This window comes from Gossypium arboreum, chromosome 13, assembly GCF_025698485.1.
Source record: "Gossypium arboreum isolate Shixiya-1 chromosome 13, ASM2569848v2, whole genome shotgun sequence".
Classification (NCBI taxonomy): Eukaryota; Viridiplantae; Streptophyta; class Magnoliopsida; order Malvales; family Malvaceae; genus Gossypium; species Gossypium arboreum.
The window spans coordinates 50630423-50648186 of NC_069082.1; positions in this window are offsets into that span (position 1 = coordinate 50630423).

Here is a 17764-nt window from a genome sequence, read left to right on the forward strand (position 1 = left end):
AACTTTTACATGCTTAAGGCATAAAAATAACAACACAATTGCCAGCTTAGCTAATCGAACCTTGGCCTTCCCCTAACCACTTACACGCCACCTTTATAGTTCCCTAGTGGCGTCACTTAGCCACTTTGCCAGGGGCTCTCTTGTGTTACATTTTACCCACATCGTTTAATAAGGCCACCTATCGAATGCCCATAACTCATTAAGTCCAAAATTAAAACATTCTACCGGGTTTTGGCCAACACATGGGCCTTCCATAAGCCCATTTACATACTCCAATTATGGATTTTACAACCAAATACCCAACTTTACAAAATTTACCAAAATCTCGAGAATTATGAAAATCCCAAAAATCAGGGTGTTATAACTCTACCCTCCTTAAAGAAATTTCGGCCTCGAAATTTTCCTACTTCAAATAGTTGAGGGTACTATTGACGCATCGTCTCATTCGTCTCCCAAGTAGCTTCCTCTTTGCCATGGTTTCTCCAAAGTACCTTCACCAATGGGACTGACTTTCTTCTCAGCACGTTGACGTCGCGATCAAGTATCTGTACAGGTTCTTCTTCGAATGTCAAATCCGATTGTACCTCAATTTCTGCAATTGGCACGATATGAGTAGGGTCAGAACGATATCGCCTTAGCATGGACACATGAAAGATGTTGTGAATACAATCCAGCTCTGGAGGTAACTCTAGCTGATAAGCCACCGGCCCTATCCACTTAAGGATCCGATAAGGCCCAATCAACTGTGGACTCAACTTGCCCTTCTTACCAAACCTCAAAATCTTCTTCCACGGTGAAACCTTCAAAAAGACCATGTCCTCTACAACATACTCAATATCCTTACACTTTAGGTCAGCATAAGACTTTTGTCGATCCGCTACCTCCTTTAGCCGATTCCTGATCTCCTTAACTTTGTCTTCAGTATCTGCTACCAACTATGGTCCAAGTACTTACCTTTCCCCCAACTCTGCCCAACAAGTAGGCGAACGACACCTTCGCCCATACAGTGCCTCGTAAGGAGCAATCTGAATACTTGCTTGGTAACTGTTGTTATACGCGAACTCCGCCAATGGCAAGTAATCATCCCAACTGCCCCTAAAATCAATAACACAACCTCTCAACATGTCTTCTAGGATCTGAATGACCCTCTCTGACTACCCATCTGACTGAGGGTAGAAAGCCGTACTAAAATCCAATCGCGTTCCCAATGCCTCATGCAACTACTGCCAAAATCAAGATGTAAACCTAAGGTCTCGGTCAGAAATTATCGATACTGGCACCCCGTGCAACTGCACTATCTCCGCCACACACAACTTGGCCAACCTCTGAAGTGAGTAATCGACTCTGACAGGTATGAAATGGGCAGATTTCGTCAATCTATCCACAATCACCTAAACTGAGTCCTTCTTTGAAGGTGTCAGTGGCAGACCACTCACAAAATCCATGGTTACCCTTTCCCATTTCCAAAGTGGTATCTTCACTGGTTGTAACAATCCTGAAGGTAGTTGATGCTCGGCCTTTACTTGTTGACACGTCAAACATTTTCCCACAAATTCAGTCACTTCTCGCTTTAACCCAGGCCACCAATATAGCTCTCGCAAGTCTCGGTACATCTTACTCCCTCCTGGATGCATAGCACAAGGTCCACCATGAGCCTCTCTCGGGATCATCAACCTCAAATCAGAATCCTTCGACATACAAATTCTTCCTCGTAAATAAAGAACCCCATCACCATTTAATCCAAAGTCTGGATTCTCCCCTTTCTCAGCTTACTGCAACCGAGAAACCATCGACTCATCCACCAACTGCTGCTTCTTAATCTGCTCCACCCAAGTCGGTCTTACTTGTAATTCTTCCAATAAACTTCCATCGTCAAACAAGCTTAAACGAGCAAACACTATCCTCAATTCCGCCACAGTCCTTCGACTTAACGCATCAGCCACGACATTTGTCTTACCCGGATGGTACTCAATTGAACAGTCATAGTCCTTTAACAACTCTATCCACCTTTGTTGCCTAAGATTTAGCTCCTTTTAAGTCAGCAAGTACTTAAGACTCTTATGATCCGTATAAATAATGCATCTTTCCCCATACAAGTAGTGCCTCCATATCTTAAGCGCAAAGATCACCGCTACCAACTCCAAGTCATGAGTAGGATAGTTCACCTCATGAGACTTAAGTTGTCGTGAAGCATAAGTGACCACTTTACCCTCTTGCATCAACATGCAGCAAAAACCTACATGTGATGCGTCACTGTACACAGTGAAATCCTTACCGGACTCTAGCTGAATCAACACTGGTGCCTCAGTCAGAACCTTCTTTAACTTCTCAAAGGCCTCTTGCTGCTTACTTGTCCAAACAAACAGTTCTTCCTTCCTTATAAGTTTCGTTAACGGCGCTGCCAACACAGAAAATCCTTCCACAAATCTTCGATAATAACCTGCCAACCCCAAAAAACTCTGGATTTTTGTTATTGACCTCGGTGGCTTCCACTCCAGAATTGCCTCAATCTTCCGAGGGTCTACCTTGATCCTCTCAGTAGACACAACATGCCCCAAGAAAGTTACTTCATTCAACCAAAACTCGCACTTACTGAACTTTGCATAGAGTTACATTTCCCACAGCACTTGCAGCACAATACGAAGATGCTCATCATGCTTCTCTTCCGTTTCCGAGTACACTAAGATATCATCGATAAAAACGACTACGAACTGATCCAAGTACGGTTGAAATACCCAATTCATCAAATCCATGAATGCTGCCGGTGCATTAGTCAAACCAAAGGGCATAACCAGAAACTCGTAGTGACCATATCGAGTTCTGAATGCCGTCTTATGAATATCCTCTTCTTTAACTCTCAACTGATGATATCCTGACCGAAGGCTAATCTTAGAAAATACCGAGAATCCTCTCAGTTGGTTGAACAGATCATCGATTCTTGGCAAAGGATACTTGTTCTTGATCATCAGTTTGTTCAACTGTCGATAGTCAATACACATCTGCATGGTCCCATCTTACTTCTTTACGAAAAACACCGGTGCACCCCACGGAGAAACACTTGGTCTTATAAACCCTCTATCTAATAGTTCCTGGATCTGAGCTTTCAGTTCCACCAACTCCTTTGGTGCCATCCGATAAGGTGCAATGGACACTGGAGCCGTTCTATTTAATAAGTCGATTCCAAACTCGACTTCTCTGTTCGGAGGTAGTCTAGGAAGGTCATTCAGAAATACATCTTAAAATTCTTTGATGGTCCTAACTGACTCCACAGTCATCCCCTCAGGTTCAGCTTGACTCACAAATGCTAAAAATGCTCAAAACCTTTCGGAATCAACTTCTCAGCTCTTAAAGCCGAGACAACATTGGACAAATAGTTCCTTCGCTCCCCTATGACCATTATCTCCTCATCCTTGGCATTTCTTAACACCATTCTCTTAACAGCACAATGCAACTATGCCCTATGCTTAGTTAGCCAGTCCATGCCCAAAATAAGATCAAAATCCCCAAATGCCAGCTCCATCAAATCTCCTACAAATATCCTATCTTGTATCTCTAAGGGCACCTCCCTAAAGAGTTTATCTACCTTAATCGAGTGTCCTAAAGGAATTATCGCTGATACCCCACTCACAGTCTCCTCAGGAAGCTCACCCAATGCCCCAGATATATTACAGGCAACATACGAATCAGTGGAACCCACATCAATCAAAGCAGTGTAAGACGTGCTATGAATGAAGAACGTACCGGTTATAACATCAGAAGTATCACCCTCCTTACGATGCCATGCAGCATAAACAAACGCCGGTTGTCGAGCTTCAACATGTCCAGCGCACTTGCCGGGTGCCCCACGTCCACGTCCATTACCATTACCACCCCTACTTTGCCCACGGCCTCTCTGTGGTGGTGGTCCTCCTCGCGGCTGTTGGACACCTCTTTGCTCTGTATCTTGATCCTGAGCCGCTCTCCGAGGACACTCTCTAAACTTATGTTCCTTTGACCCACATCGGAAACATGCCCCAGTTCGTTTCCAGCACTCTCCCATATGTACTCTGCCACAGTCCCTGTAAGCCTGCGGTCTAAAGGTATTCACTGGAACTGCTCGAATCGGTTCCTCCATTGTAGCTCTTTTAGCATTCCTATTTGCAGTACTCGAGGGTCCAGAATCCCTCCTAAATCTGGGTCGATCCCCTTCATGATTTTGCCATTCAGTTCGTTTTACTTCCTTGACTATCTTAGCCTTCTCTACTAATGCAGCGAAATCACGCTCCCTCTGTGGAGCTATCAGCACCCTAAGTTCATCGCGGAGGCTATCCTTGAACCAAACACTGCACTCATATTCTGTCGCAACTATCCTGCTAGTATATCGACTCAGCCTTAAGAATTCCGCCTCAAACTCTGCAACAGTCTTATTTCCCTGAGCCAGATTCAAAAATTCCTTTCTACGGGCATCCACATAACTAGCTCTAACATATCTCCCCTTAAAACCAGTCTTGAACAGTTCCCAGGTTACTCATTTGATCGGGGTACTCTCCCTTACAATGATCCACCACCAGTATGCCTCATCTTGTAGCAACGACATGGCCCCCTTCAGCTTTTACTCTACAAAGCAATCTAGGTCGTCCATAATCCACTCTATTGCCTCTAGCCAATATTCAGCCACATTTGGGGCTACTCCAGATACGCCCCTAAAAACCTCCGCTCCGTTAGCCCGAAGTGGCTCAGAGATAGATCTCGTATTTGCTGTCCCGGTACTAGCTCCAGCAACCCTTTCCAAAACCTTTAACATTGCTTGGGACAAAGCATCGTCCCCCGCAGCCTGATCATATGACCCAGTCTCAGTTGCCTGTGGCACGAATGCCTCCTCAGTTGGCCTATGCCGTGAGGATGAAGATTCAGCTTGCAGCCTTCCTCTTGAACTCATATCGAATTATCTGATTACGAATTTTATGACATTAGTTTAATATTTCAATTGTTTATTACCAGATTTCTTATGGAAATATAGCAGTTCAAGGATTGTTTTTGCAACGTCGTAGCCCAGCTACAGTCTTAATCCTATCATTTTATAGCTCTACCCTATCTAAAGTATCATAATAGGGTCTCAGTTCTATCCATAGCATCATATCAATATCACATGACGTAAAAGAAAGTATACTTACAGACTTGGTGTCGGGGATTCAGTGTGCCACTTCTTTCTCCAAACAATTTAAAATAAACAAAACAAAAAAAAAACCAAAAAAACATGTATTTGGTCACAGAAAATAGAAATTCTTAAAAATTGATTTAACATACCTTTGTTTTGAAATTCTTGATTTTTGACCCGTTAAAAACCTACAGCCGAGTTGCTGTAACCTGGCTCTGATACCACTAAATGTAACACCCCAAACCCGGCCTAGACATTATGGCCAAATCCGACATGTCACTTTGAAGTTTTTAAAAAAACCCAAGCCTCTTCCAATGCCCTTCTTAGTGTTTTAAAGGATGGTCTTTGCTAAAGTGAATCGAAGCTGAGCACCAAGCAGGTATCCGAAATAGAGGAGGTGAGCCATGAAGGCTGCTTAAGTACCAGGCTCTCAATTGGATCCAATCCTAGACATGCTTACAACCATTGCCACACTTTGGCGCGAGATTAGGTTTTGTATGAAAACCGAGTTGTAATTCATTTAAATAGTTGTTTTGATTAACTGATTGATTGTATCGTTACGTTATTTTGGAAACAAGAATAGTTTTGAAAACGCACCCTAAATCTAGCCATTTTAGATTAATAACAGTAAAACATATAGTTCAAAATAAAATAATCCTAGAAAAAAATAAAAAGGCCTTATTACAACCCAAAACCAAATAAAAATAATAACTACGATAAAACTTGAAAAAAACCAGTTACTTATTGCAAAGTTTGAAAACGATCAGCACGGCCACTCTAAATCCCCTTCGGCTCCAAGTCTCCACATCGAGGCTCACCTACAAGGTTAAGGAAGGGGTGAGTTTGGAAACTCACAGTGCAACAAGCCCTTTCGAGCCCAAACTAATTTCAACATCTACCGGGCCTAAGCCCAAATTCGATCTCAACATATCTTTGGTGAAGCCTTTCATAATTCATAACACCGGGTCAAGCCTTTTCGAATTCATATCATCGGGTCAAGCCTTTCTCAGAGCGGTATGGGCCATAGGCCCATTTCAATATCACATGTAATATTAATGAATGTATGCAAATGCATTTGGGGAGACTACTCAACCCACCATCCGCTACTTTCCACCCATACCAACCAAGCTCTCCATGTGGCGAATAACTCAACCCACCCAACCAAACTCTCCACTGGCAGCATAGCTGCTTTATCATAACCGGAGGCCTAGCCTCTTTTAAAAACTAGGGTAAAGCCCTTTTTGATAAACTGGGGCAAAGCCCTTTTCGGTGAATTGGGGCAAAGCCTTTTTTGCACTTCCTCCATTTATATCAAACCCAACCCATGCATATAATGAGTATATCATGTGCATCTCATAACATATCATGTGCATATCATGTATATCAAAATCTCATGCATCATATTCACAATTAAACCCTAGGGGTATAATGGTCATTTTTACCTAGGCGTAAAATAGTCATTTTTCATATTTTAAGGGTAATTCTGTAAATTTGCCAAATATTACAGGTTATCCATGTTCATTAACAATTATCAAATTCCAAATGTTTAAACTATGATTTTAATATGTTTTAACAAAATCGGGCTTTTGGGCCCAAAACCCCTAATGGGCCCTACGAATGCCAATTTAGCCCACTAAGCCCTCTTAACCCAAATTTTACAACAGTATTCACCGTGTTAACATGCAACTTTTTTGAATTTCCATTATCTATCAATTTTTACTCAAATGGCCCGAAGCCCATTGGACCCAATTCCAGCCCCTTGAGGCCTAACTTACAAACGTGCACAAAATTTGCGCTCTTACCTATTCCATTGATCCCAACACCGACCATGTCGTATCCATCGCATCTAAAACCACATGCAACATCACAAGTTTCCAAAATGTCGAATTTAAACATTTCAGCTTTTCAGCGAATATTAATCTAAGATCTTACGGGGGTTATTACACACCTGCTTTGTGACGTTCGCTAACAAAGTCTCCCACGACAACCTACAATTAAACATCAACATACTTAGTTTACAGTTCAAGCAATCAAACCCAAAGTCCACCTTACCATATTCGGCTAAGGAATCCCTAATAGCCGTAGATCCCTTACCTTCACAGGGTCCGACGATTCGCTTCAAGCTTATCCAAAACTGATACTCCAAGCCTTGCTGCTCCTCCAAAGTTATCTATTTTACTACACAAACCATACAGGTCAAAAGGAAAGACCCTCATAAGGCCTATGCTTCAAATCGACAACCTCCTTAAACCATAGGGGGGTTTCGGCTTTTCTCAACAGTTACCACTAAAACGGTTTGGAAAACAAGTATTGACCAGATGAAGGGGTCGGTCACCACAAATAAGGAGAACAGAAAAGATGCTTTAATTAAACACAATTACTTATAAAGCATGATTAAGGCCTCGTAGGTCCTTATAAGGGACAATGTGTTTGTGATTAAATGGTATTTGAGTATTAATGCATAAATGTATGAGTTATATACGTTAAATGATGTGTATTGATCGGTAATACCTCATAACCCTACTCCAGCGACGGATACGGGTTAGGGGTGTTACAACAATCCCAGCAGTGGTGCCAAAAACTTATAACGCGTAAGTTTGTGCAAGTGTATATAGTCATTATCAAGTAATAAGTAAGCGCTGCATTATCGTCTCCACAGGGATTGTATTTGTGTTAAATCACTTTATTGTAAAATTATATTAACAACTTGGTAAATAAAAACACAATATGATTGAGAAGTGATGATTAAAATTACATATATTAAACTAAATGCAATTATCCCCAATGCAAATTATCCTAAATATATTAAACACAATTACTTTAATTAAACACAATTTACAACAATTATAACATAAATAAACTAGGACAATTACTTTAATTAAACTCAATTTATTATTAAAATGCTTAATAACCTTCAGAAAAACATTCCATGAGAACTCGACCTTTCATAAATTTGGAAACCACATTAGGTCCTTTCGGAATCCTTTACTTAGTAAATATGCATTTTACTGATCCCTATTTACTAAGGGTTTCTTCGCATTCATGCGAGGTAACAAGGACATGTTAGGTTTGAAATAGTTTAATCACACAAATCTAACTACTATACAGATAACAGTGCTTGGTTAGAGTTGTTATGCAACCTGCAATTTAATTGGGTTAGGATCTATATTGAGCATGCACATTTCAATTATGTGTTCACTAGCCGTCATTTAGTTGGGATCGCTCAACTAATTTAGGTGCATTTCAATCACGTATGAACAAAATATAGACTTGATTTTAATTGAAAACATGATCGATTAAGGGACAAACATTATAAGCATGAATCAAATAAATATTATTTAATCAAAGCAATCATTCTAGCTTAAATAAAAATTAAGAAATTAAGCTAACATTTTTGTGACAAAAACAAATAACACATAGCAAACATTTTAAAGTTAAATCAAAGAAAAGAAAGATTAAACCCAAATCAAAGTGGCTGTCACCAAAGACTCCAATTGACGAGGCTCCTTCACTTTGCTCCTTTGCTGATGGCTCTCTAAGGCGGCCGACCAAGGGCACTTTAAGAGGCTTTGTAACACCCCTAACCCGTATCCATCGCTAAAATAGGGTTATGAGGCATTATCGGATAATACACATCATTTACATACATTTACACATTCAAAATCAATATCCATTCAACTCATCCACATCGCCCCATATAAGGTCCTATGAGACCTTAAAACATGCTTAAAAGTGGTTCGAGACTAAACCGACAACATTTGCAAACTTTGGGAAACTTAGAAAATTTTCATACATTTAAGGGTCACACGCCCATGTGAACAAGCTGTGTGCCTCACACAGCCACCAGACATGCCCGTGTTACAAGCCGTGTGAAAATAGGGCATATATACTGACTTGCACCACACGGCCGAAGACACGCTCGTGTGCCATGGCCGTGGGAAATCTAGAGGGGTTACTGACTTGGGTCACTTGGCCGGCCACAAGCCCATATGCCAGCCTGTGTGCGACAGACAGCCAGTAGACACGCCCGTGTGTCTAGACTATTTCAATCCTGTAGGGTATACTGACTTAAATTCGAAGGGTACCCCAGGGACACATGGTCGTGTAACATGATCGTTTGTCGTACACAGCTAAGACATACACCGGTGTCTCTACCCATGTGGACAAAAATAGGCTATTTGCAAAGCCACACCCTTTTCTCATGCACACCTAGCAACCAAAATGGTACCATTTCAATACATTAATAAGCAAACAAAACATGCTATTTCATACACATTTCATGCCATTTATAATCATCCTTTTCCACTACTCAATTCCATAACCAAAAACATGCCAAATCAAATTGATACTTTAATAATATCCACATTTTGACATAACCCAAATCATCAAGCATTTACTAAACCAAAATGGCATCCAAATATCACCTTAAATTATCCCAAATCTTACCATTTCTCAAACCATAACACATCATTAACAATTGACTAAATGTTGAATCATCAACCCATCAAAATAACCATATCATGTCTACCAAAACATATGGCATCATAAATACATCACATATCACATATTAACCCAAAACATAAGTCAAATTCAACTTCATCAACAACACCATTTACAAGCCAACTCACATGGCTAAATTCAAAGTTCAAAACTTACCAAAATGACACTAGCCTATACATGCCATATACCATATATAGAATGCTTCAAAAGTACCAACAAGTTGATCGATAGTGTGACGACGTTCCTTGACGATTTCTTGAGTCCAAGCTAGCTTCGATAGTCTATAAAATAGTAAAAAATAAACATGGTAAGCTTTCAAAGCTTAGTATGCCATATACAAATAAAGTCATCATATGAATATTTGCATTTCAATTCAAATACGCTAATCATAGCTAAACACATTCAAGCTCACAAACCTTTCTCATTGTACACATATTCAATATCATAATTGAATTCATCAAATACTTCCCTTTTCAATACTCGTATGAATCTCGTACGCACCTGAATCACTTAACTCATTCACACATTCTTTCTTGACTTAACTTTTCTTATTGAACCGTTTAGAATCATTAAGGATACTCGGCAATCACATATAACTCGTATAATACCATATCCCATATATGGTCTTACATGTTATCACATATCAATACCACTGTCCCAGACAGGGTCTTACACAAAATCATATAACGATGCCAATGTCCCAGACATGGTCTTACACGTATTCATAATACAATTCCAATGTCCCAGACATGGTCTTACATGTAATCAATGTCCCATACATGGTCTTCCATGTAATCACATCTCGATAACCTAATGTCATGACATTTGTATCCTATACTATTCCTAAAGTTCATACGGGACTTTCGGATGACGTAACTCTGTCAATTCTTGCTCATATTTGCTCGTTCAACATTAATAATGATTCAATGACAATTAAACATGTATATTTCAATTGAAAGACATTTATTTTCATAAGAACTTACCTCTTATTAGGGATTGATGTATCGGGTTGACTACTCGACAACTTTTGATTTCCCCCGATCTAAATTTGATTTCTTTCATTGTTGATCTATATGAATTCATTCAAGATTAACTTATTTATTCATTGATTCAATCAATTCAATCCAAAAACACATATTTAAGGCAATTTGTACTTTGGCCCTAATCTTTCACTTTTCTTACAATTTAGTCCTTATTTCAATAAACAAAAAATTACACCAACTCAATTCAAACCCATGTGTGCCGAATAACTATAGTACCCCTAGCAGCCCATATTTCACATTATTCACACTTTTAACCCCACATTTTCATCTTTTCACTATTTAATCCCTAATATGTATTTTTACTCAAAATCACTTTACAAAACATAGATATCCATCACTAAGCTTTCATAATTCATAATCAAACATTCAAAAACACATGAATTCATTAATGGAAACTTTCAAAACATTAAACAGTTTTGCAAATTAGTCCTTGGGCTAGCTAGTACTCAAAGCAACGATCACAAAAACATAAAAATCATTAAAAACCGAGTCAAATTCATACCTTAATCAAGCAATGCAAGTGCCGAAAGTTCAAGCCCTAAATTAGCTTCTTCTTCTTTGATATTTCGGTCATGAAAGGATAATATGATGATGATAATTCAATTTGTTTTATTTAATTAGCTTAAATCACCAAATTACTTATTTAACCTTAGTTATAAAATATGAGAACTAATTAATACATGTCCATAATGGTCGACTCAAGCTATTAATGGTATAATAACATCATAAGGACCTTTCTTTTAATAAATCATAGCAATTAAACACCCTTAACATATAGAATGCAACTTTTCTATTTTAAGTGATTTAGTCCCTTTCTCAAATTAAACATCCAAACGATAAAATTATTTCACGAAACTTTCACACATATATATTCACATGCTGTAAACATGAAAAATAATAATAAAATAATTTTTTACCTCAAATTTTTGGTTTCGAAACCACTATTCTGATTCAGCTAAAACTGGGTTGTTACAGGCTTAATTTATTAAATATCTATGAAGAGATGATGCTAGGCTTGGGGAATGGAAAATGCTAAAGTGAATTGAGAGAAAAAAGAGGATGACGAGTGATGAGGGATGATTAGGAATGGTGAAATTAAGTCTTATTTATAGGTGAAGAGAGGAGAGTAGTTTGCTAAAAATAGAGAGGTTTACTCTCTTCAAGCTTCTTCAATGAGTGGCTAGCCATGATTAGTAGATTTTGAGTTGAATTTTGCTTGATTTTTAAGTAATTTAAATGCCATAACAACTCAAGACTGAGACTCAATCAAATGTAAATCTTCAAGCAAATCTCTAATTTCTTCAACATTGCAAGGACCTTGTGCAATTAAACCAAAAAGTGGTTTATGTGGACAGCCATGTGTAGCTGAAATTAGGTTGACTTGGTCTTCAATTTAGGCAGTTTTTGTAATCCAACAAAGCTATCGACTGCCTAAAATAAATCAATAAATTAAAGGGCCAAAGAATAAAATAAATAATTAATTAAAACCCAAATTATTAATGAAATATTTTTAAAAGAATTATTAAATATAATTTTATGTTTTATTATTTAATTTAATCATGCATGGCCCATTTTATGTCTTAAAAATATAATATGTTCAAATAAATATAAAATAAGCCATTTTATGCATGGAAACTATATAATAAAGCATAAAATCACATTTTAATAATTTCTATGTCCTAATTTCATATTTTCACATATTTCATTAATTTATTAAACAATTACTTAGTTTTAACAACGAATTTAAGCAAAAAGGTGATCATTTCCTTAGGAAAAATCCTATATATTTTTCAGTTTACACACCCTTAAACTTAAACCATTGCTCGTCCCTAGTAATGTTTATGCACATCAAAATGTCTTGCTAAGGCAATATTGTTAACTGTGTAAGCAGCATCAATCTTTGTCCCATAATCATGCATTAATAACTTCATGTTCATAGATCTCCTTTATTAACAAGTAATTTATATGCAAACATTTTTATAATTTTATACTAAGTTTCAAAATATGCCAACATGAATCATAGTTTATATGTATGCCACAGCCATAGAAAACATTCTTCATTCAACATAATGTAACACCCTGAATTTTGGGCCTAGAAGTAATGGGCCTTGAGTTTGGGATCGGTTAGAAGGCGACTTAAATAACTTGAATGTGTTTAAATTGCATGTTTAGTTTAATTGTTAAGTGATTTAGGAAGGGTTGGTAGTGTGGAAAAAGTCCTGGGTTTGATCTAGGGCTTTATCAAAATTTTGCATATTTTTTTTCTAAAGGACACTGAGCATTAGCTGGAGGGCTTATTAATAAGGCCTGGTAAAATCTGACACCAGGAAATGCTTGGCCTAGTGGCAAAAGGCGTTGGTAGCAAACAGGAAGTCCAGGGTTCAAATTCTGGCCTTGGCAAAAAATTTTATTGCACATATGATTAGTAGGGAAGCTAGCGTTTAGGCCTTATAAATATGTTTGGTGGAAATTTGACACAAAGGATGCGCTTGGCCCAGTTGTATGATGGCGTTAGGAGTAAGGAGAGGTGCTGAGTTCAAGTTGCGGCATGAGCAAAAGTTGTGGTGGGTTTTTTAAAACAACCTTGAGGTCAGCAGAAAGACTTTATAATTAATTAGGGAGGAGAAACAACACAAATAAGGTAGGTGCTGTGGTGGCAAGGGACGTATAGTGTAGCCAAGAGATTGGGGGTTTAAATCTAAATGGTAGCAAATATTTTTAGGATAACCTGGTTGCGAGTTAATAGGCCTTAAAAATAGTTAGGGTTGGAATATGGCATAAAAGCGCCTAGGGGGCAGTGGCGAGAAGCATGATATGGATTTGAGAGGTTGCAGGTTTGAATCCCAGGCCTGGAAAAGTTTTAAAATTTTATTCTTTAAGGAAACTGAGGCTTAGGCATATAAGCCTTATAGTTAATTGTGACCGAATGGTAGCACAAGATAGGTGGCGGTGCAGTGGCCAATAGAATGTTGGGGAAGTTGGAGGGTTGGAGTTCGAGTGCTTTCATGCGCAAAAGGGAATTTAATTTTGCTACTCAACACAAGGGAGGATTGTTATTCAATGGAAGCAATTTGAATGCAATTCAAATTGGAATTGTTGGATAAAATCAAGGTTACGGTGGAGATAAGGATGAGGATTAAGTGTGGATATGATGGTGATAAAATTGGAGAAATTGAAGGGAATTTAGCTTGACGAGTTTAAGTCGATTGGGGAGTGTAGGTTTGTATTTTATTTACTTATTTATTAGTATATATATGTTTGTCGTATGGGCAAGTAAGGGCATTTGTTGTTTTGTGTGCTTCAGTCGCATATTCTTGGGGGAAATTTCTTCCAACCTCTTGACTCCTTTGTTTTATTTTTTTGCAAATACTTGAGTAATCTCAAACCCTTCACCTCTTCTTTTCTTTAAGCCAAACTCTTGATCTTCTCTTCCCTATTTTAATTGAATAACCTCTTCCCTCTTTAACTTAGTTGATTTCTTCTTTTTCATTTAAAAGCCGATTCATACACTTTGGGGGTTGATTTCTTGTTGGCAAGTGATCTCGCGATCGGTTAGTGAATTAGATCTACTTCGGCTTTTGTTAAATATTTCTAAGTTCTTTCATTTCTACACTCTTAAAAGCCAATTTTTCTTTATCCTTTCCAATACCATTACTTCCGTTAACCTATGGTTTCTCCATTTATTTCTCTTTCTCCCTCTCATTCAAGAGTGTGATCGCTGGCTGAGTATTAGTTGATGGAGAAATGGGGTTCTAGCAGATAGGTTGGGATAGAGGCTCCCAAGTTTAAGCGACATAAGGTGTTAGCCGTTAGGGACTTTTTTCCTGGATGCAGAAGGGGGACTACGTCAGATTTCAAGTTACGTAGGCAGATCGCAGCCAACCAATCTAGTCAAGGCAAGTATAGGTTGTTCTTCGGTAAGTGTTGGATTTATTTTGAATTAGTAGGATGTGACTAATGGAGTATAATGTTGAATATAGGTTTAGGCGATTATGAATACTGAGTACTCCAGGTGATAAGGTGTGTACTTCTACCCTATGATAGCTTGATATAAAGCCGAAGGTGTGTACATACACTACAGAAATGTTAGATCGACAAATCCCGAAATGCCGAAAAGCCGAAAGTTTGGCTGCGATAGTCTTGTGAGTGCGCAAACACTCGTAAGGGGGAAATCAATACATTGACAGAGGCCCACTAAGTGATCTTATGGATATGGGCCATACTTAGGCCATCTGGGCCAAATGGGCTCGACGGGCCGTGGGCCCAAAATAAGTGAATTTGTTGATTTGATAATAAGTGATGAACTAGTCATGTTGGTTACATGGCTTGGAATTGATTCGGGCCAGATGGGCCATATGAATGTGATTTGGACCTAATGGGCCATATGAATGAGATTGGGCCTAGTGGGCCATATGCATGTATGTAGACTTGTTTGGGCTTTGTAAGGGGTTTTAGGCTAGTATATGAAAACTTCTTAAATAGACATAAAACTTAATTAATTAATTAAGTGTGACCATGGAAAAGTCATAAGGTTAAGGTTTGGCAACGAGTATATGCATGTTTAGGATTGGATCTAGGGAGAGCTTGGTACTCAAGCGGTCTCAATGACTCACCTTCTTTTCTCTGGAATCCTACCTGGTGCATAGTATCCGTTCATCTTAGCCAACGGGGATTTGTTAATAGGCCAAGGTAAGTAAAAACCCGTAATAAAGAAAAATTATAGAAATACCCCTGATTTACAAAATTACTAAAATACCCTTAGTTTACAAAATTACTGAATACCTTTGACTTGTAAAATTACCAAAATACCCCTAATTTGTGAAATTATCAAAATACCTTCGACTTGTAAAATTACCAAAATGCCCCTAAGGGCAAGAATGACTCAAACACCCCTAAATGTTGAATGTAAGACTTATGGATGTTACATGTATATTTGCTGCATACATACAATATTCTGTTTAGGTTGCATATGGGTTGGGAATTATGGAACGGAGGAAGTATATGAGGATCGCATGGTTGCTTGACAACCATGGATCCACCAACGGCTATTAAGCCCAATATGTGACTAGCAGCTTGCTGCAATGAAGGTAGTACCGCAACCGGGCTACTATTGATGTGTATCAGATGGGTGGGTCAATATTTATATCCCCACATGATTTGTACCGGGGGACGGAGTTGGTGTGTAGTGATTGGAATATTGGGGTGGTTGCACAGCATTGCATGTATGATATTATTGTGATATTATTACGAAGTGGGCTTCGGCCCAACTAGGCTAATATGGGCTAAGGCCCAAAGACCACTGTTATTGAATTGGGCTCAAGCCCAAAATGACTAATGATTGCTTTATACTCGTTGAAGGTTGTACACACTGAGTTTTTGAAACTCACCCCCTCCTTTTAATTTTTTCAAGTGATCCTCAGTGGGCGGTTTGATGGATGGAGGGACTCGGAGGTGGCCAACTAGCAAAAAGTTTAGACTTAGCCTTTTATGTAATTTTTCATATTTTGATTTTAAACTATTGTTTTTGATTTGGGGTGTAATAAGTCCTTCCCTCTGGTTATTATTTCAAATTAGGATTATTATTATTTTTATGCTTTATATTTGTTAGAAGTAGAACATGGTTTTCCTAAGCCATAACTGTTTTTAAATAGTACATGTCCGCAAGTGAAAAGAGATTTTACAAAGTAATTATTATCATACAAGGAGAAATAGTTTTTTTTTTAAAATACACCTCACTTTGAAAGCAACAAACACAAACTGTGATTTTACTCAAGGTTTTTATTTTAAAGAAGGGTTTTCAATGAAAACAAGGTTTTCGAAAAATACTTCAATGTAACACGCCAGATTCGGCCATAACATCTAGGCCGGGTTTGGGGTGTTACACATAATTTCTTATCAATCAAGCAAACGATCATAAGGCTTATTTATGATCTTCATATGTTGAACTTAGTACTTCCTATCCACTAATGTAGGTGTCATAATCATCAAATCAACAGGTCTTTTATAAGGTTGTAATGGGGCTCGGTTAAAGGTAGGGATTTAAAGAGATGAGACATTTCGGTTTCAAAATGTTAACATTTAACTTTGTCTTGGATTTCTCAAAATACAGCCTTTTTCTTTAAGTGAACCTTTGGAACACCCCCAAACTTATTTTGAACTCATGCTCATACTTTTTTATTTTTTGAGACTGAGCAAACTTTTCTTCGCTCTTTCTTCGTCTTTTTTTTTGAAGCATGAGCACATACATCTTTTTGAAAATTTCCTCAAATGTTGATTACCAAGACAACTTTAGTTAAGATGGGTGCACAAAATTAGGGTAACTTAAAAAGATGATAATGTGGCTTATAATGTAGATTCATTGCAATAAACAGGCCTTTTAAGCTCAAAATTATAGTTTCAAGGGTCTAATATCATAAGGTTGGCTAGTAAAGGCTCAAACGATCCAAAGAAATAATGTCTATATCATTTTAGATTTTTATGTCTCCTAGGATTTCGCCTCAAGAAAGTTACTAAGCCAATTATAAAGATATAAACCTTCATGCATGACTAATCTCAAGGGAAACTAAGTCTTCATGGCAAACATTACTAAGACTAAGATCATACAAGCATTCCATTCTTCATGATAACATACATTCACTCAAATAGAACCATCATTCATACTTGCATACAAACTATCTTATTAACAGAAAAAAAAATGTCTCTAAACATTCATTTATTAAAACATATTTATGAAAGAAATGATCGAAACATACTTTAAAATTTTAAAAATTTGAGCAATTTATTTGCCTTACCCCCTTCAAAAAGAAGCAATGTTCTCATTGCAAGAATAAAGTAATAGGTGAAAACTGAACACCAGGTAAGGTTGTAAAGAAAGAGAGGTGAGTCATTAAGACTGCTTAAATACCTAGTCTTTCCTAATAACCAAATCTTAGACATGTTCATTCCCATTACCACATCACTTAGTATTTTTCTATCTAATGAAGTGTTAAGTTTATTCATGCTTGTTATGTTTTATTCTAAAGAAATTAAATCCTAATTACAGAAGAAATAAACTCCTAAAGACCTAAAGATAATTAAATAAATA